Source organism: Oryctolagus cuniculus, chromosome X (assembly GCF_051225735.1).
Source record: "Oryctolagus cuniculus isolate XC-2025 breed Fujian yellow rabbit chromosome X, ASM5122573v1, whole genome shotgun sequence".
In the NCBI taxonomy this organism is placed as follows: Eukaryota; Metazoa; Chordata; class Mammalia; order Lagomorpha; family Leporidae; genus Oryctolagus; species Oryctolagus cuniculus.
Window position 1 is genome coordinate 92,740,172 of NC_142888.1, and position 20,265 is coordinate 92,760,436.

Consider the following 20,265-nt stretch of genomic DNA (forward strand, 5'->3'; position numbering starts at 1 on the left):
AAATTTGGCAGTGCTGTGGAGAGTGGATTTGAGAGTAAGGAGACTTGAGAGTCAGAAATTGATTTGGAGATTGATGTCGTGTTACAAATAAAGGGCCTGAGGGTAGCGAAGTGGGTTCCACCATTGAGACAAAAAGCTAAGTATGAATTTCTTGTAGAAGCCATGCTTCCTTAGTACAGAATGAGGTTGAGGACAGAAGGTAAAATGCAAATAAGCATGCAAATAACAGGTATGATTTTCAGTCATGTATCTATGTTGAATAAGTAACCACTCAAAAGCTTTATTTCTCTTGCCCATAGACGACTAATTGCATTGTTGATGAGGCAAAGATTGCAGTGAAAAAGCTGACATAATCATCTAAACAAAGCTACAAAAATCAACTCTGTGGGAGCTACTATAGTTTCCATTTACCAATCCACAAGCTAGGATGCAATCATCTTCGATCATATATACATGTCTGTAAGACACATAATGTGTTCTATGGTTTAATGATGTGTTCTATGAGTCAGAAGGTGAATTTGAGGTTTTGAACACAACTGAAGTCATATAATTTCTGAATAATTATTAGAGTCTCCTCACATTATTAGAATTAATCTTTATGAATATTTTATGGTATTTATAAACTCTAAGTGCTTTTGATTAATAATTACAGCCAGATTTCCAATTTTTGAAGTTTCTCTGGGAAAGTAGGTGCTGGAATTTTTCATCACCAAACAAAGTAGCCTATGCATGTGTTATCTAAATGAGACAGAAGAGACGAATGCCCCAATCATACACAATAGAGAAGAAGTATAGCTAACCATTGTGTGTGTGTGTGTGTGTGTGTGTGTGTGTTTAGATGGACTTTAATCTGTGTTACAAAGCAGAAGCATTTTGAAAAATACTGGAAAGGGTTGAGGTGAGAGTTTGGCACAGCATTTATGATTCCACATAGGAAGGCAGCATCTCATATCGCAGTGCCTGGAGTCGAGTCTCACCCGTTTGTGATTCCGGTTTCCTGCTAATGCACATCCTGGGAAGCAGTAGGTGATGATTCAGGTACTTGGGTCATTGTCACTGCATGTCACAGCCCAGGATTGAATTCCTAGCTCCTGGTTTTGGCCTGGCCTAGCCCCAGAATGGCAGACATTTGTGAGGAGTAAACCAGTAGATGGCAAATCTGTATCTGTCTTTGTCTCTCTTTCTCTGTTTTTCCAAAAATATAAAATTAATAATTTTTAAAAAAGAATACTAGGATATTAAAGTAATGTTTCATTAGCTATTGTTGGCATCTGGGGAGTGACTAGCAGATGGGTGAGCTCTGTTTTCCTGACTGTCTTTCTGTATCTCTGACTTTCATATAAAATAATAAATAAATAAATTAATTAATTAAAACCACTGGGATTTTCAGTTAATGCTGTCACCAAATGAGTACATAGAATAGTATATATGGGCAAGATTCATAAAGAAGTGAACAGATTTAGTGACCGAATTCTTCAAAATCTGTCAAGGATAACATACAGATTGACAAGTGGTGGACACACTTAATGAAAGTAACAGACTCTCCACTGCCAGTATTTCTCAGATTTGTGGTTATTGAAATTTACTTTCAATCGCCAATAAAAAAAAAGGCAATTTGAGGAGTTTTTGGCTTCTGTGATCAAATCCTGGATGTTTTTGTCTATTCCTGTTTGTTTTCTTTTTAAAAATTGATGATTTTCTTCCTAGTAAGCAATCCTAGTAAACATTCTTGGCCAGTTGGTGGTGATATGATGCCAACATGTAAATGTTGCTTTGCATTTTCTTTAGGAAACAACTGGGGAATGTAGCAATATAATTATCAACCATTATAACTTGATGAATATTCTATTTCTAAGCAGCCTGTGTTTCCTTTGAGGCCCCCTGTGTTTAACAGTATGAACGTTGGCAGTAGCCATGAAACAGTGCTTTTTGATATACTTAAACACTCTGAACGAAGCTTTTTTCTTTACTTTTAAGGTCTGGAAAGACATTTGCATGTGGTGGAATTAACAGTCTGAAATGGCTGTCGAGGTTTAGCATTGACAGTTCAGCTTTACCCCCATTGTAGGCACTTCTATGCTTCTGGGAAGGATTCCAGCACCACCAATTATGTCAAAATATGTTTTACTAAGATATAGTGAGGCATATAGTGCAGAATCCCATGATGTGTATTAAATCCTTGCCCTCTTTCCTCCTAAGTGCTTCTTGAAATAAATCACCTTAAACTTCTAAAAAATGGAAAGAAAAAGGCACTTCCTGGGATTCTAAAATGCCCTGTTTCCTTATGATGCTCAGAGATCAACAGGGAAGTGGTGGTTGTTTTGTCACTCAAACTGGGAAGCTCAAGGGATTCTTGGTACCTATGTATCAGTATACATAAACCTATTACATTAGGAAAGTGTTAAATGGAGTAACAAAAGATTATCATTTATATACTGAAGTAGACCTTGGGAAAAGAAATTGGAAGGGCTGTAGAAAATGAATATTCATATGAAAAAGGAAAACATTGATATTTAAATGAAAAGTCAAATGCCATTTTGAAAGAAATTGTTTTTATGTCTATTCATATTATGAAAAAAAGTCATGAACTGATGGTAAAACCTATGTAGAGTACAATTAGCAGTCATTTGTAATAAAAAGGAGCCTAAGGATTCTATTTATATATAACTGAATTTGTTCCAAGAAGAGAAAAGGGAGAAAGACATTCAAGCTAGAATCAAATAATTACAAAAGAACAATGGCCATTGATATATCCTTCTGAGTAGACAAAAGCAATGCAAAGTATCACGTTTCAGTGTTAAGAACTGGAGGGAACAAATAGTTATTAAAGCTAAAAACATATTTTACTGTGATAGGAAATATCATTGAAATTTCCAGGTTTTTTTGTAAAGATTTACTAAAATCTGCCAATAGATCTACCATATTACCCAGCCATTCCACTCCTGAGAATTTACCCAAAAGAAATGAGATCAGCATAAAGTACTCATTTGTACCCCCATATTTATAGCAGCTCAATTCACAATAGGTAAGATATAGAATCAACCCAAATGTCCATCAACTGATGACTGGCTAAAGACAATGTAGTATATAAACATGATGGAATACTACTCACCCATACAAAATATTGAAAACCTGTCTTTTGCAACAAAATGGATGCAATTGGAAACCATTATGCTTAGTGAAATAAGCCAGTCTCTAAAAGACAAATATCATATGTTATCTCTGCTATGTTCATTAATAAAGAATACAAAACTTGTATAAGAATGAAACTTATACCTTATGATTTGACTACTGCATATAACCCTTGTCTTTATTTCTGTGAAAGAGTGGTCTTTCTATGTTGTACTTGTTGAGCATTATGTTTAGTGGTGCCTTAAGCCTTTGATTATAAAATCAATTAAGAGGATGTTATTGCAAAAATTAAAGGGAGAAAAAAAGAAGGAAGAAGGGGTTTGAGGGAAGGATGGAGGGAGGCAAGTATGATTACCTTCTTAGAATTGTATCTATGAAATACATGAAATCTGTTCTCTTTACATTAATAAATTTTTTGTTAAATTTAGCAAAGCCATAGAGATATGTTGGTCTTCCATGTACTGGTTCACACTCCAAATGATCAGCACAGCCAAGTGTCAGGTAAGCTGAAACCAGGAGCACAGGAATCCATCTAGGTCCCCACATGGGTGTCAAGGGTTCAGGTACGTAGGCCTTCATCTGCTGCCTCCTGGGTGCAATAGCAGCAAGCAGGACCAGGATGCACGCAATACCTGAGTCTCAACTCGGGCACTTTGACATGGGATGAAGACATTCCAAGTGGTGGCTTAACCTGTTGTGTGACAATGTCTTCCTTCAATTTTTAAATGCTATAAAATAATCAAAGTAAAAGTAAGCAGATAGAAAATAGACAATTGTCTTGGTTTCAGTTTTTGGTTTAAGAGAATAATTTTTCAAGCAAAGGAATAAAGCAAAGTGCCTAACAAATATGTAATTCAGGTTTTCTTCTCATCAGAAAATCCCATTTCCTTTTGAGTTTGTTTTTTGCATAATATTTGGCAGGAAGGACCAAGAAGATAGTAATAGTGCTAACAAATGGCAATTCAAGGGTATACTTTGCACCACATTTATTATTCTATAATTCTTCTGTGATGATCAAGCTACTATGTTTGTTGAATTTAGGTAGGAGTGTATAAATATAATTTGAGGATGGAAAAATGAAAATTTATGCTAATTGGTAATGTTTGATATTCAAATTTGGCTTTTCATGAAAGCACTGCTGACTTTACCTGTTATTGTCTGGACTTCGAGTTGTAGATCAGACCAATGAAATTATACTGTATTTATTATTTGACATGCATAGTGTTTGATACAAAGGACTTCTGAAATTGTGATATTTCTTCCCTTCCATAGTGCTTCACTTGTGAACATTGTGTGTGTGTGTTTGTGTGTATACAGTGGTTGAGATAGGTTGCAAGAGATATGTTTCTATGGTACTCACTCTGAGACATCTTATTAAAGGCACTTTCTCATCAACTCCTTTTAAACACCTTGTATCAGAAGAGAACAGCAGCAAATTCTATTGCTAGATTCCCTGAAATTGGAGTTTCACTACATGTTGGACATAAAGGTGGGTAGCTGACATACCTCACTTTCCATTGGGAAGGTGACCAAATGTATTAGTTTGCCAAGGACTGAAAGTTTTCCCTGGGGAATGTCAGAATTTCTGTGATAAAACCAGGGCAGACCTGGAAAAATTGAGATGGTTGGTGTGATAGGCTGACTTGTAAAATGGTCCTTAAGACTTTAATGGACACACTCCATGTGAGTTCTACCTCTTAAATATGAGCAGGTATTGTGAATGGGATATCACTCTCCTGATTAGGTTACTAATCTAGCGGCTTAGAGGCAATACCAGTGGCAATTATCATGGATGAATGTGATCTAATCACATGAGCTCTTAGTGAAGGGACTGAGCCATTCCTTAAAATGAGAGATTTTCCTGTTGTCATTCAAACCAGCCAGTATGAGTTCTACAATAAAAAATTGAGTTCTTCCAACAACCAGTGAACTAGGAAAAGGACCCCAAGACTCAGATGAGATCATGACCCCATTCAACACCTTGATAGAGCATAGTGAGACTCTGAGCAGAGGTATAAGCTCATCTGTTCCTGGATGCCTGACTCCTAGAAACTCTGTTTTTTTAACTGCTGGATCTTTGGTCATTTGTTATACGGCAACATAGAAAATTACAACTATTTCTTACTCTACTCCAGAATGGAATAAAATTTATGGAATTGTAACTATTTCTTGGACCTAAAAAGGGTCACTTTTCTTGAGTCATAGTACCAGTATATTTTTTTTAGGAATCATATGCTTTAAGAAAGTGTTTCAGCACCAGTTGTCATGCATTCGCAACCGGCTGTAGGAAAAGGATGTAGAAGGAGCAGAGTGTGCCAAAAAGGAAATGAAGAGGAATAGTCTCTCAGCACTCAAAGGATTAAATGAACTCCAACGTGGAGACAGAGGCTCACATAGATTACACAGCCAGGCTGGATAGGGAAATATAGAGCAAAAATTTATTAAGTATCGTACAGAGCAGTGACTTTCACACTGTAGTTGGTGACCAACTGATGGGTTGTAAAATACAATGAGAAGGTTGCAATTAGCAATATAAGATGTAATAGAGTAGAATAGAAAATAATTAAATATTTCAGGTAGTAAGCAAAATTATTTAAATTTTTGTGAAACTTCTGTTTCAGTTTTATATCTCTTTATGTATAGGTATACTGAGGTATGATATAAAATATGTCTCTTACTGGGGATTTCAAATCAAACACTTTTTGAAAACACTAATACAGTGTAATGGCTTAAAACAGAGCTTCTCAAACTTGACTGTGCATTAGAATAGTTGGGAGAAGTTTATTAGGAATTTTTCCTTTTTTCATTATTTAATTACAATTTCTGAGGATTGAACCTCATCATGTGTATTTTTGAAAAGCCCCTTAGGTGGTTGTGACTCCAGCAAACCTTGAAAACTATTGGGCTAGAGCAAGAGGTTTGTGATTTGTACATGTGAGCAAAGCATACAATCTTAAAAAGCCTCAGTTTCTACATGTGTAAAACTGGACTAAAAACTGTTCCTAGTTCATAGGAGCATTCAAAGAATAAAATAATGAATGGAGAGCACATACCCTAGGTTATGGCATGAAGTAATAGTGCAGTCAGTTAGTACTTGTTATTAATCTGTACAACACTTTAGAACAATTACAGCTGGTGGGATGATACCATTGGACCATTCGCACAGTTCATTATTAGGATACAGAAATTTGTTGGAAACAGGGACTCCACAGGGTAGAACAACATGCAGTGTATCTTGGCACAGCTTTCTCCTGGCTCCAGTTCCCACAGGGACTGTGTGGTTATGGGTTACATTTCCTACCCAGGAGCCCTGATAGACATGAGAAAATAACTAGATATGGTAAAATAATGAAAAATTTTTCCTATACTCCACTTATTTTATCTTTGGGAACTACCCCATCTTTCTGAATTTACACTGACTATATATTTTACTTTTAAAGGATTGTTTATAGACCTTATGCTTTCTTGGATGTTCAACAAAACACAGTACTACAAACAACCATATCCTCATCCAGGGACATAGTGCCTCTTATTTTCAGGTACTCCATGAATCTCATTTCCTGTGAGCTTCCTAGGTACCCAATAGTCTGCAGACACTTTATAGACGTTAAGTCATTTTGTTCTCCCAGCAATCAGTGGTGGTACACATTGTTATTTCCATTTGATAGATGAAGAAATGAGGCTCAGAGAGGTTAAGTAACTGGTAGAACATCAAAGAGGTAATAAGTTGCAGACTGGTGATATTGTATTAGGTGTCTCCAGTAACACAGAATGAATGCAAATGTGTATATTTACAGAACTATTTTGGTTTAAGGAATTGGCTCATATTCACAATTATGAGGTTGGTAAGTCCAAACTTGTAGTACATGCCAGTAGGATGAAGGCATAAGAGAGCCAGTGGTGCTGTTCCAGATTAAGGGTGGCTGCCTGGAGTGCCAGGGGAGCTGATGATGCAGATAAAGCCCAAAGACAGACTCCCGAAGAAAAATCTATTGCTAGGAGAGGATGGTCTTTTTGTTCCATATGAGCCTTCTTTGATTGGATAAGACCCATTAATATGATGGAGGACAATGGTTTTTTGTTTTTTGGTTTTTTTTTTTTTTTGACAGGCAGAGTGGACAGTGAGAGAGGGAGACAGAGAGAAAGGTCTTCCTTAAAGTTGAAGAAGTTCTTCCAAATACACCCTCTAAATTGGCACATAATATTAACCATCATATATATAATAACTCCAGAAATCAGATTTGAGGGATTGCAACATCTTGCTCTTTAATATGTACATGTCTATTATTGAGCACTTCCATTGTATAAATCCTTACAATAACTTTATGAGGTTGTTATTGTTATTACTTTACAAGTAAAGAGAATGAAACTCAGAGAAGGTAAGAAATGTGTTTATAGTCACAAAGGGAGTAAATGTTAGAGCTAAAATTTGAATACAGGTTTTCTAAATCCAAAACATGCTCTTCTGTTTTTTAAAGGCAGTTTGAAGTACTTGGGGTAATTTTTTTTAAAGAAGTGTTGTTGAAAAAGTGTGAGGTATATACTTAATAAATAATTGATAGGTGACTTTATTAAAATTTTATGAAATTCAATGAGCATATTTATGCCAATATGTATGATGTATACACACATATGCCAGGATATGTCAATTTTTTGGAAATATTATGAAACAAATAAGATTGGATTTAAAAAGTTTTTTTGCACCAAAGTAAACATCTTTTAATTCTATTTTCCACAAAATTTTTGAAAGTCTCCTCATATAGTGGCTACTTTCCTTTGAGAAGATCCATGCTGATTCCTAAACATTCTTAAAATCACAATAAAAAGCTAATGTGTAGGAACACATGTGTGATAAGTACTCGGTTAAGGGCTTTACATGTGCTATGATGATCCTCATTTTACAGATGAGCAAATTGAGATGCAGATATGCAAGTGGCAGATCCAAGACTAAAACCCAGGTAGTCTGTTTGCGGAACCAAGACTTTTCACCTTTATATGATATACTCCATCTGCTGATAACACACAGTGTTGCAGAATTACTATGACAAGATTTGTAAACTATAGAGATGTGGTATTTTCATCACATCCATGGAAGATATAGAACCATAAAGAAGGGAAAGATAAAAGGGGCTACGGAAGCTTCAAAAATATAACTAATGATCAAAGGAAAAAGTGAATGGTGAATTTAAGGTGGGTGTAATTTTAGGTAAAGGTTCGCTACTTTTGGTTGATATTGGAAAAGTTGATGTCTCAGTTCTGGAAACATTTAAAATTGGATAGCACCTTACACAACAGCCCTTGGGAAAAAGTCCTTAGCAGTAAAGATACAGGGAAGGATGCTATTCACAAAATTGAAAGATATAAATATTCTTTTATAATTTTATTTAGACACTTATATGATGCGAAAACTAGTGATCCTTTCACATTGTTTCAGGTTTTAAGATCTGTTAATGGAAGACATTGAAGCCTTTTTCATTTAATCCCCCTCTAAAGATTAATATTCACATTGGTATTTTGGTCCATGCCAAAGATTTGGTAGAAAGTGAGTATACTGAGTTCTGGAAAAGTAGGTAAGAAAAAGGAGGAGTCCAGCCACTCTTACTCCAAAATATGGCACTCTGATATGTGGATTATTTTAAATTAAAGGAACTGAGAGAGCAGCAAATGCTGGAAGAGGCTTTCCTCTGCTAGCTTCCTGAGGTCTGGTCACCCAAGAAAGAAAACAATTACCTCTGGTTTCTTCCATTAGCTTTCATTAACTAAACTCATATCACGGGGAAAAAAGACTGAAGTCTGTATTTACCTGGAAAGACTTTTGTCACACATCATTGTCTTCTATTTCAGTCCCATACATAGAAAATCGTTTATAATCCACCATTATGCAGGCCAAACAATGCCTTTGTCCCAGGTCTTTGTCTATTCTCCAGACCCACTGAGTTCCCCTAAAAGTCATTTACTGTTCCCCTGACATTCCTTATTCTCTTCCAGCCCTATAGATAAAAAGGTATATAAGTTCCTGAATAATTTTGAACTAGTGGGTCATCACTCTCCTGTGATTTTCCCCAGTGCTGTGATTTTTCTCCTTTTGCACATTAATAAATTTGTTTGCCTTTTATCCTATTTAATCTGTCATTTTCAATTTATCCACTGAATCTTCAGAGGATAGAGAGGAAATTTTCCTTCACCTCTACAATAATAGATGAATATCGTGAAGTCTACCACAGTCAGATTCTGTGTCTCTGTGCACTTTTGCCCTTCTTCAATCTGTAACAATAGCATTATAGTTTCTAGAGTCAGCATTGTTCCCATCTGCTTGCACACTTTATAAAAACTGGTGGCACTTTGGAACTATGGGGAACTACCTAACCCCTTGTTTTAATGTACCAAAGAATAGATTCCTCTCTCACATATTATTTGCATATTAATATGAATCTGTGTATAATGATTTCCTTCCCTCCCTCCCTCTCTCTTCCTCTCCCTCTCTCTATCACTGACATACACACAAACACACACACAAGCACACAATGGAGAATGTACCCAGAATGATATACAGAGATCGGCAATGTGAGAAAGAGTCTTGGAATAAAGTAAATTTTCTCAGTGAAGTTTACTTTGCCTGTAAGGAATTGGCCTCTTGGATTTGTATGAACCTCCATGCCACTGCGCTTTCAAAGATTTTTCTTTGAGTGATTGTTATGAAATGGATAGGATTAAAATAGCTAAATAACAATGAACGCTTAAAAAAGAACTCCACCATCAACATGCAATTGAGGAAAGAGAAATATTGAGCTAGGAAACAACATGAGAAGCTCCCATCAGATGCTGTAGAAGCAAAGGGCAGGGAATCATATTCTTAGTGAAAATCCTGCAGTAATAACACAAGTATTCTCTTTCAAGCTTTCAGCCCTTACAGGGATGAAACAACTACCTTCTTCCAGAGTCCTAATCTGTAACATGTCTTGTTGTCCAAGGTCTTCGGGACTCATGCAATTTATTCATGTAAGCACCCACTTAAGTATCTGCTATAATTTTTATTTTTCTTCATTATTTGTTCACGGCTTTGTAAACAGGTATTCAACTTTGGGGAAAAAAAAAGACAAAAATGGGGAGGGACGAAGGGAAGAAATAAAAGGAAGGAAGGAAAGGAATGAAGAAGGAATAAACCAAAAGAGGAACCCAGTGAGGAGTGTTATCATAGAATGGAGGAGCTCAGCAGTTCCTGCCCTGAGAAAACTTTTCAAATTCACTAGAACTGATAGAGGTATGTGGTATAATGCTAAAAAGTTGCTTCTGATGTATGTGAAATAGCTCAGGACTCAAACACTTTCTGAAGGATAACAAATATGTTGATTCTTGCTATTAACAAGGTCTGAGCATTTTGTTTTATAAAAAAGATTCATTTATTTATTTGAAATACAGTGTTACACAGCGGGGTGGGCATGGGTGGGTGGGGAGAATTTCCCATCTGCTGGTTCACAACCCAAATGGCCACAATGATCAGGGATGGCCCAGGCCTAAGGAAATAGCCTAGAACTCCATCCAGAACCCCAGATGGGTGACAGGGGCTCATATATTTCACCAAGGCATATTGGCAAGGAGTTAATTCAGAAGTGGCATAGCCATGACTCTAACTGGTACTCTGATATGGGAAGTCAGCATTGACAATGCTGATCCATGAGCATTTTCTTTATTCTTTGTAAGTAGAAGGTTTGAAGGTTTTTTTTTTTTTACCATTATTCAAAAGAAGATTATCTGTGAACTGTTTTCTAACTGGGAAATTATGAAGATATTTTATACCTTTTAGATATAAGACTTTAAGGAAAAGATTTGGGTTGTATAAGGGCATTAATTTCTACCATTCCCCTTTCCCACTCAAAGCAGCAACAACTTTAAAGGTCATTCTTGTTTGATATTCTAGCTCAAATTATACAGGAAACTGTAGAAGATTAATATTTTGCTTTAGTTCCAAGTGATTTTGATACTTTTAGATATTGGGAAAAAAAGATAGGGATACCATAGTGGAGTGTCCTTTGTTGGTGAGGTACATGTATAAAATTATGAAGTATTTCAAAGACTGTCATGCAAACTATAAGTAGCTCAAAATGGAGATCTTGGCTAAGAAGAAGCTGGTACTTTTCTTCAATATTGAGCAGTTTGCTGTCTTCACGAGATTTGGCACTTATCCCTTTATTTTGTAAAACAGGGAAACTGACAATAAAACTTCTCCCACAGCTGGGCTTCATGATCTCACACTTTCCCACCCTCTGAACATTTCTGAGCGAGAGACTTCCAGTGTTTGGTATAATTGCCTCAAGCATTAGAACCACACTATTGAAGATTTCCAGTTACTCCTATGATCCGACCCTTATAGCCTGAGAGAAAAAGGGAAAGTTAAATTCTGGGGTCTTTCATTCTTCCAAATCTAGTGCAAAGTTATCATGTAGTGCCTCCAAAAATCTAACTGGTCAACCAATGCAGTTTCAACCAGTATTCACACCAACCAAACCATTTTAATAAATGGATACATGCACATATTGACAATATAAATGACACTGGTTGCAAGCCCAGGGTTATAGTAGAATTTGGCAAAGTCTAAATGATATAATGCTATAGGAAGTATAGTGGCCTGCTATAAAAAGACAATTTAGTCTATGTTTTCATTCTCTTTGTGTACATGGACTTTTATAATTTTTTGGAATGCCAGTGGAAATATATATGAATAGTTATCAAGATTTGGTCAGACACTAGAGAGAGTTGTGTGTATGTTAAGGCAATCACATCTTTGTGAGACAAAGAACATGGATAGAAACAGGGAACTAGTGTCATAAAGAGAAAGATAAGAGGAATAAAACGTTAAAAATTACATTTCAAAGTAGCCAAAGCCATGACTCATTCCTCTCTATCTTTCTCTATCACTCTTAACTGTATTGTCCAGGAAATCATCCTCTGTGATACTTTGAAGAGAGAGGAAATGAAATTGAGAACTTTATAAGAACCCTAATACATTTTTAAAAGTGAAGTGTCCATTTCAGATATAGTCAGACTGGATCCTCAACACAGCAGTATGCTATGCAGTTGAATGAAGGAGAAACATAGCAATTGCCTTCACATCCTGCATGAAAAATCAATGCATTACTTAAAGTATTAGAAATTTTTTTCTTTGCCTGTGTGAAAATAGCATATTATCATGCTGTAAAAAGAAAGGATGTCTTTTATTCTATAACCAAAAAGGATGATGGCTAAATTTATCATAAAATAAGAAGTTTATGCTCAGTTGGAATGCACCTATTTGTGAGAATCTTCAATGAGATCCGATGAACACTGAACACACACTTCTCCATATTACCCTGGGCTGGGAGAATGAAGGACTGGAATCTGAGCAAAGCTACAAAAAGGAACTCTTGAGACTCCACTTCAGGAAAACTTTAATCTTCTTGAGATTTCAGGGAGATAAAGATATTAGTAAGTGGCCAGATGTGATAGTGAAAGCCAGATTGTCTTTGCTATCCAAGTAATCTGTCTTTATTTGAATAGCTGGAAAATACTTTCCTGGCAATTATCAAGACACTCCTAGAAGTGTTTATGAGTGACACATTTTATTCATCAAGAAATTAATGGGTGATATTGTTATTGCCAAACTAAGATTATACTCAGAAAACTGCAATGAAGAAAAGGGAATTTGTTCCCTCTGCAAACATTTTGTTTTCTGTTCTTTTTTTTCCCCCATATGGCTTTCTTTTGTTGAAGTAATGCAGAACTCAACATGTGTTGTAAAAAGACCCATAAAGTGATTGAGGATTAGGTCTTACACAGAAAAAATGTAGAGAATCCTACACGTGACAAAGTAAGTAATAAGATATGATAGGTTTATTATTTTGCCTTCTTCAAAAGCCTTAAATTATACATTGTGCAACACAAGTTGATTTTAGATGAGACAATTTTTTATGGGAAAAAATAACTTTAGAAAGGTATATATATATTTTTTATTAGAGACTTACATATAGAGCTTAGGAAGAGAAAATATGTTTAACAAAATTAGTCCAGAATGACTGGATCCTACCATATTATTTCATTTTTTTTTTTGGTATAATGAACAGGAAACATTTAGAAACTTCAAGAGTAGTATGAATTGTGGAGTAAATTGGTCACTTTGTTAAAGACCCTTTCTACTCTGATAGCAGTTGTTCAGGGAGCAACAGGGATCCTCTTTGCAGATAGTAGTAATGGATGGCTTAAATTTTAAATCAATTTTTTTCACTTCAAGAAAACAATGTTCCCTGAAGAAATGACTTATTTCATGGATAGGTCAAGGAATGTACAAAATGACACTGTGTCATTTTACTGTGTAGTTAAGGAAGGAAACACTCAAAAATGATGGGAACTTATTTAAATGAAATAAAAGCCAATTTGAAGGTTCTTCCAATGGTGAATACAGGAACAATTTAAGCAACAAAATGAACAATATTTGTCATGAATTATAACATGTAGGATAAAATAAATATCATGCAATGGAGTCCATATTTATAAATGTAAATATTTTAGTTCAGTAAATGAGAAAGAGAAAGTTCTCTATTACATGGCATTCTATTTGCTACATGGAAAAAGATTTATATAAATAGAAAATTGTCATTTGGTATGTAATAATTACCACAGATGAGAATAATCATGGAATCTAAAATTATTAGAACATAAGAAGGAAAATTCTTCCAGGATATCTTCCAACAAGTTAAATACAAAGACAAAATTATTAAGTTTACAGTGGAGAAACCTGACAGATACCACCTTAACCAATTAATCAGTTCAAATCACCATAACACCTAAGAAGGGTTTTCAAAAAGTCCATAGAGAATGTACATTATGAAAAAACTATGCAGGATTTCAAAATTATTTTCACCAAAGAAGCATCTTTGATGTTCAAAGAAACATCTACGACGTACTGCGAAAATCACGATCTTAACTTCTGCAATATTACTGTAAAAAACATAAAAGATTTATTTGAAAGGAAGCGTTAGAGAGGGACAGAGAGAGGTCTTCCATCTGCTGGTTTACTCCCCAAATGATTGCAATGGCTGAAGCTGAGCCAGTCTGAAGCCAGGAGCCAGGAGCTTCTTTAGGATCTCCCATGTGGATGCAGGGGCCCAAGCACTTGGGCCATCCTCTGCTGCTTTCCCAAGCACATTATCAAGGAGCTGGATCAGAAGTGGAATATCCAGGACTCAAATAGCACCAATATTAGGATTCCAGTTCTTTAGGTGAAGGGTTTACCTTCTATGCTAGAGTGCCATACCCTGGTTTGAGTCGTGACCACTTCTGATCCAACTTCCTGTTAATGTGCATTCTAGGAGGCAGCAGTTGATGGCTAAAGAACTTGGGTCCTTGTCACAAGTGTAGGAGACTTAGACAGAGTTCCTGGATCTTGTCTTGGGGCCTAATCCAGCTCTGATTTTTGCAAGCATTCAAGGAGTGAACCAGAGCGAGGATCGAACTCTCTTTCTCTCTCTCATAAAAAATGTAAATAAATAAACTAAAAAAAATATAAATACAGGACCTGAATATCATCGTGACAAACACTAGACAAACCCAAATTTAGGAAGATTTTACAAAGTAGACAATCTTTAAAAAATGTGAAGGTCATTGTTATGGGCTGAATTGCTTTCTCCCAATATTCCTATGATAAAGTTTTCTTAGTACCTCAAAATATGATCGTATTTGGAGATAGACCCTTTAAGGAGGTAATTAAAGTAAAATTAAGTCATGTGAGTGGATTCTAATCCAATATGATTTATGCTTATAGGAAGAGATTAGGACACATACAAGCATGGAAAAATAGCATGTGAATACACAGGGTGGAGACAGCTATTTTTAAGGAGAGAGACCTGAGAAGAAATCAACCCTGCTGACACCTTTATCTCAGATGTCTAGCCTCCAGAACTGTGTGAGATTATAAATTCTGATACTTAAGCCACCTAGTCTATATTAATTTGTTATGACAGCCATAGTAAAATTAATGAAGTTATGAAATAAAACATGAGATCAAGAAATTGTCATATATTGGAGGAAGCTGAAGAGACTTGATGGCTAAATGGAATGTGGGATCCTAGATTGGATCCTAGAACATAAAAAGGACATCGGTGGCACAATTAGTGACATTTGATTAAGGTCTGCAGATTAGCTAACAGTATTGTATCACTATCAATTTACTGATTTTGATAAGTATACTATAGTTATGGTAAGATGGCAAAGCTTGAGGAAGCTGTGTAGAGGGATTACAGAGATATTTTCACTATTTTGCAAATTTTGCAATTATGATAGTATTATAAAATCAATAAAATATATTTTTTAAAATGATACTTGAAAGATATATTGTAGAAGAATTTATGTTGGTGACTTTGGACACCTGGTTCTGGTTATGTTTCTCAGAAACACATAGTATGTCTTCTTTGTTCAATTCATCTTAGAATTCTTTTTTTAAAAGATTTAATTTTATTTATCAGAAAGGCAGTGACAGAGAGAGAGAGAGAGAGAGGTCTTCCATCCTCTGGTTCACTCCTCAAATGGCCACAATTACCTGGGTTGGACCAGGCCAAAGCAAGGAGCAAGGGGGTTGTTCTAGGTCTCCTACATGGGTGCAGGGGCCCAAGCACTTGGACCATCCTCTGCTGCTTTCTCAGGTGCATTAGCAGGGAGCTGGATCAGAAGTGGGGGAGGCAGGACTCAAACAGGTGCCTATATGGGCTGCTGGCACTGCAGGCCAGGGCTTTAGCTCACTGCGCCACAGTGCTGGCCCATGAATTCTTTTTGTTTATCAGACCTAAGTATTTTATAATATCCTCCAGAAGAGAAATCATAATCTCTAACATTTTGTTGTAATTTCATTGAATTTATTTAAGCTGGACCAGTTGATATTTAAAGAGTATAGGCATATAAGTATAAATTTATTATGAAAAGGAGTACATTTTGAGTATAAAGTAGACCTTTGAATTATTTCATTTGGCAAATGTTTATTGTGCACTTCACATATACAAGACCTTGTAGACAGAAATACAAATAGAAGATCATCCTTGCCTTTAAAGAATTTGCAGTATTGAAGGTTAAGTAAAGAATAAAAGAAAGAGGAAATAATTTCAATTGCGCAATTACTAAGAGCATACATTTTGAACAGACACTTTTAACTTCAGTTTTACAGATTTCAATAGTAAAGCTGAGGAAAATCTTCCTGGTGGATTTAAAATCTGGGTTGACTCTTAAAGGAACAGTTTGAATTGGGGACATGTTTAAAGAAGTTATGTTCCAGAGAAAACATGTGCAAAGACATGGGAGCATTGAGACCACACTATATTAAAGAACTTCAGAAGTTTACTATGAGTTCAGCTATCGAAGGTTTATACGTTAGTGGCAGGAGACAGGCTGCTTCAGCGGACTGTGTTCAGATTAACCATTCCAAAAAAATGTAAACTTTCCCCAAAAGGACATTGAGCATTTTAGGAGTTCATTCTGGAAAGAAGAGTTGTGGGTTGTAAGAAAATGAACATACTTTGAATTAAGTATTCAAACAAAACAATGGGTTCCTTTTAAAGTTCTTTATCAAATCTTGATATATGTAGCTTCAAATTGGAATTTTCTCCTGAGTCTTAGTTTTATACACTTTCTAACAGAAGTTTTGATGAGAGAAACTCATAAGGAGACTTGAGAAACAGATCGTTTAATGGAAAGAAGATATTCTACTTGCTCATTCCCTTCTAGGCAACCTAGTAACAAGCTCTTGCCTGCTCCCTGCCATTTAGGGAAGCACAAGCCAGACTGACTGTAAGTTCTGGAGGAACTTACAGAAGTTACGGGCAATGATCAAAGCCAACTGTAGTTCTTATTCTGGAATGTTTGTGTAATCCCTAAAGCAAATTTTTGTATAGTACATGTACATTTTTTTCTTGGTGAGATTCCATAACTTTAAAGAAATTTTACCAGTTGTCTGTAATTTTAAGAGTACCAATAAACACTGAAAATATAACTTGAAATTCTTATGATATTAAAATTCCATAGCTCCAATTTTAGTATTCTATTATAGTTTCAAGGGAGGGCTTATGTCTTTGTATAATTAGTTCACAATTGAGTCATAAGTTATTTATATACCTGCAATGAAATATAGTATATAACTTTATTATAGCAATGGAGTATTTAATGAATGTACCATAATCATGGGAATATCTGATCACTCATACTAATACCATTAGTTTACCTTCTGATTAGAATAAAAATAAGGCTTACTTGGAAGGTCAACTGCTATCTATATCTACACTATTTCACTCCTTCCTTTGTATTATGACATTGTCATGTATACAAGCATTTATTGTTAAACAATATTTTGACCTCATCTAATAACCCATTTTTGTATACAAAACTAATATTTATGTTACATTTATTGCTATCATTACTTTAACTTCTAAAAGCTCACTTTAAAAAAAGGTTTATTTATTTATTTGAGAGGAGGAGTTATAAACAGAGAAAGAGAGAGAGAGAGAGAGGTCTACTATCCATTGGTTCACTCCCTAAATGGCCACAATGGCCACTACTGGGCCAGACTGAAGCCAGGAGCCAGGAACTTCATACAGGTCTCCCATGTGGGTACAGGGGCCCAAGCATCTGGGTCCTCTTCTGCTGTTTTCCCAGGCCATGATTAGGGAGCTGAATTGTAAGTGGAACAGCTGGGACTCAAACCGGTGCCCATATGAGATGCCAGCACTTCAGGTAGAAGCTTAACTTACTATGCCATAATGCCAACCCCAAACTTAACTTATAAAAACTCTTAACAGGTTAGGTTAAAACTCTCTGTCTATATATGAGTCTTGTCTATAAAATGGATATATTGAAAACATGAATATATCTTCAAAATATAAAATAAATGGATGAATCAGAAACTATTAAATTGGTTACATTCCCATGAATGATTTGTGGGGGAGGGGTGGGCAGTGTGAAAGGATGGGAAGAAAGTCAAAATCTTTGTGATGCTGCACATATGTAAAGAATTAAATTAAATCAGCTAGGATGGGGAAAAACCTCTAAAACTGAACACAGATGGAAGCAAGTGTACTTATCTGTATTTCCAATGAATGACATAATCGAGTAAAGGTATAAAAAAGAACTAATCCATGCAACATGTAAAAATAGTCCTTTGACTATATACTTTCAATCTAGGGGGAGAAAGAACTGTAAATGAAAGTTTTTAATAGATGCTATATGTTAGATTACTAGATTGATAGATGACAGATATAGGAATGATATGATAAATATTGTCAAATGAGTTTGAGTTTATTGAAGGGTCAAGTAAATACATAAGTATGTGCTTTCTTTTGGAGAGGGAGTTTGAGTTATTATGTAGAAAGGAAGATAGAGGAAGTTAGAGCTATAACAATTGTCTAGGTCTGTCAGCCTAAAGGGCACAGAATTAATGATGTCATCCCTTATATCACTCAGATCTTGGTTTCTAAATATTAGTCCCAACTAACAGGAACATATCTCCTTGGAGAAAGGCCTGATGCCAGAATTGGCACAGGCAAAACACAAGATGAACCTGGAACATGTTATAACCAAAAGTAAGGAAGTTAAAAGTGATGGGAGCATATCCACAGTACAGCTTGAAGGAGTTCCTTCAAGGACAACTGAAACATCAAAAGAAGCAAGAATATCAGTGTAATTTAACCCAGTAACTTATTTTAAAAAAGTAACCCATGATGAGGAATCCAGGAGCATATGCTCTTCATAAAGAGATAAATGATAATACATATTCATACATTACTTAAGAAGGGTGGGAAGATATTTTCCTAAGGTAGAATGCTGAGTTATAAATACAAAGATGGTATTGGAGTTGGGGTTGGGAATACCCATTGTGTAATCATCATAAAGATTGGTTTAGGCATGAATCATCAATGGATTCAAAACCGAAGGGGGAATATTGATAAGCAGAGTAATGGCATCATCACAAAGTATCTTTTATATGGAGGAATTATTAATAGCAAAAGAAAAACTAGAAGCTATATAATGGAGAAACTTTTCAACTAATCATATAATTACAACTAATTAATACAAGGGGATTCAAAACTATGTGGGAAAACTGAATTAAATGATAATGCACATTTCCCATGAAGTTTTTGAAGCCCTACCATATCTAATTGCAACTAATAATATTTAGTATATAATGCTTATAAATATGTATGTATATGGAGAGAGAATAAATGCAAATGAAGCAAAAATTTTAAATTTGGGAAATATGGGTAAGATACATGTGGGAATTCTACATATGATTCTTGCTATTTTTCTCTAAGTTTAAAATTATTTCAATTTTTAAAAATTATTAAAAACAAATTTTATAGGATGCAGAAACAACCATTTTTCTTCCCTCCCACAATTATATTTGTTAAAGTAAATCTCTGGTATGTAAGTAACCTGTATTATTAACGAATAAATTTTCAGCACCAATGATATCTTTATGTATAACACTAAAGTTTTTTTTTTTTTTTTTGACAGGCAGAGTGGACAGTGAGAGAGAGAGACAGAGAGAAAGGTCTTCCTTTGCCGGTTGGTTCACCCTCCAATGGCCGCCGGGGCCAGTGCACCGCGCTAATCCGATGGCAGGAGCCAGGTACTTATCCTGGTCTCCCATGGGGTGCAGGGCCCAAGCACTTGGGCCATCCTCCACTGCACTCCCTGGCCACAGCAGAGAGCTGGACAGGAAGAGGGGCAACCGGGACAGAATCCAGTGCCCCGACCGGGACTAGAACCCGGTGTGCCGGCGCCGCAAGGCGGAGGATTAGCCTAGTGAGCCGCGGCGCCGGCAACACTAAAGTTTTTAAATACATTTTCCACAATCATTTTTGTTACTCCTCATAACACCCTGTGATTGAAATATATATTTTTCTCCATTTTGGTTTGACACAGATTCAGGTGTAAAAAAAAGCTTGTCTTGGATCTTCATATGTAAAATTAATGGTCCTATTAATTTCACATTTTCTTATAATTAATTATGTTTTTGACACCCTCTTTTAGCAGGAGTGAATGCAGTTATTTTATTTTTTATTGTATTTCAGTTTGGAGTCGTTTGTGATAGCATCCTATATGTAAACTGTTAATATTTCATTT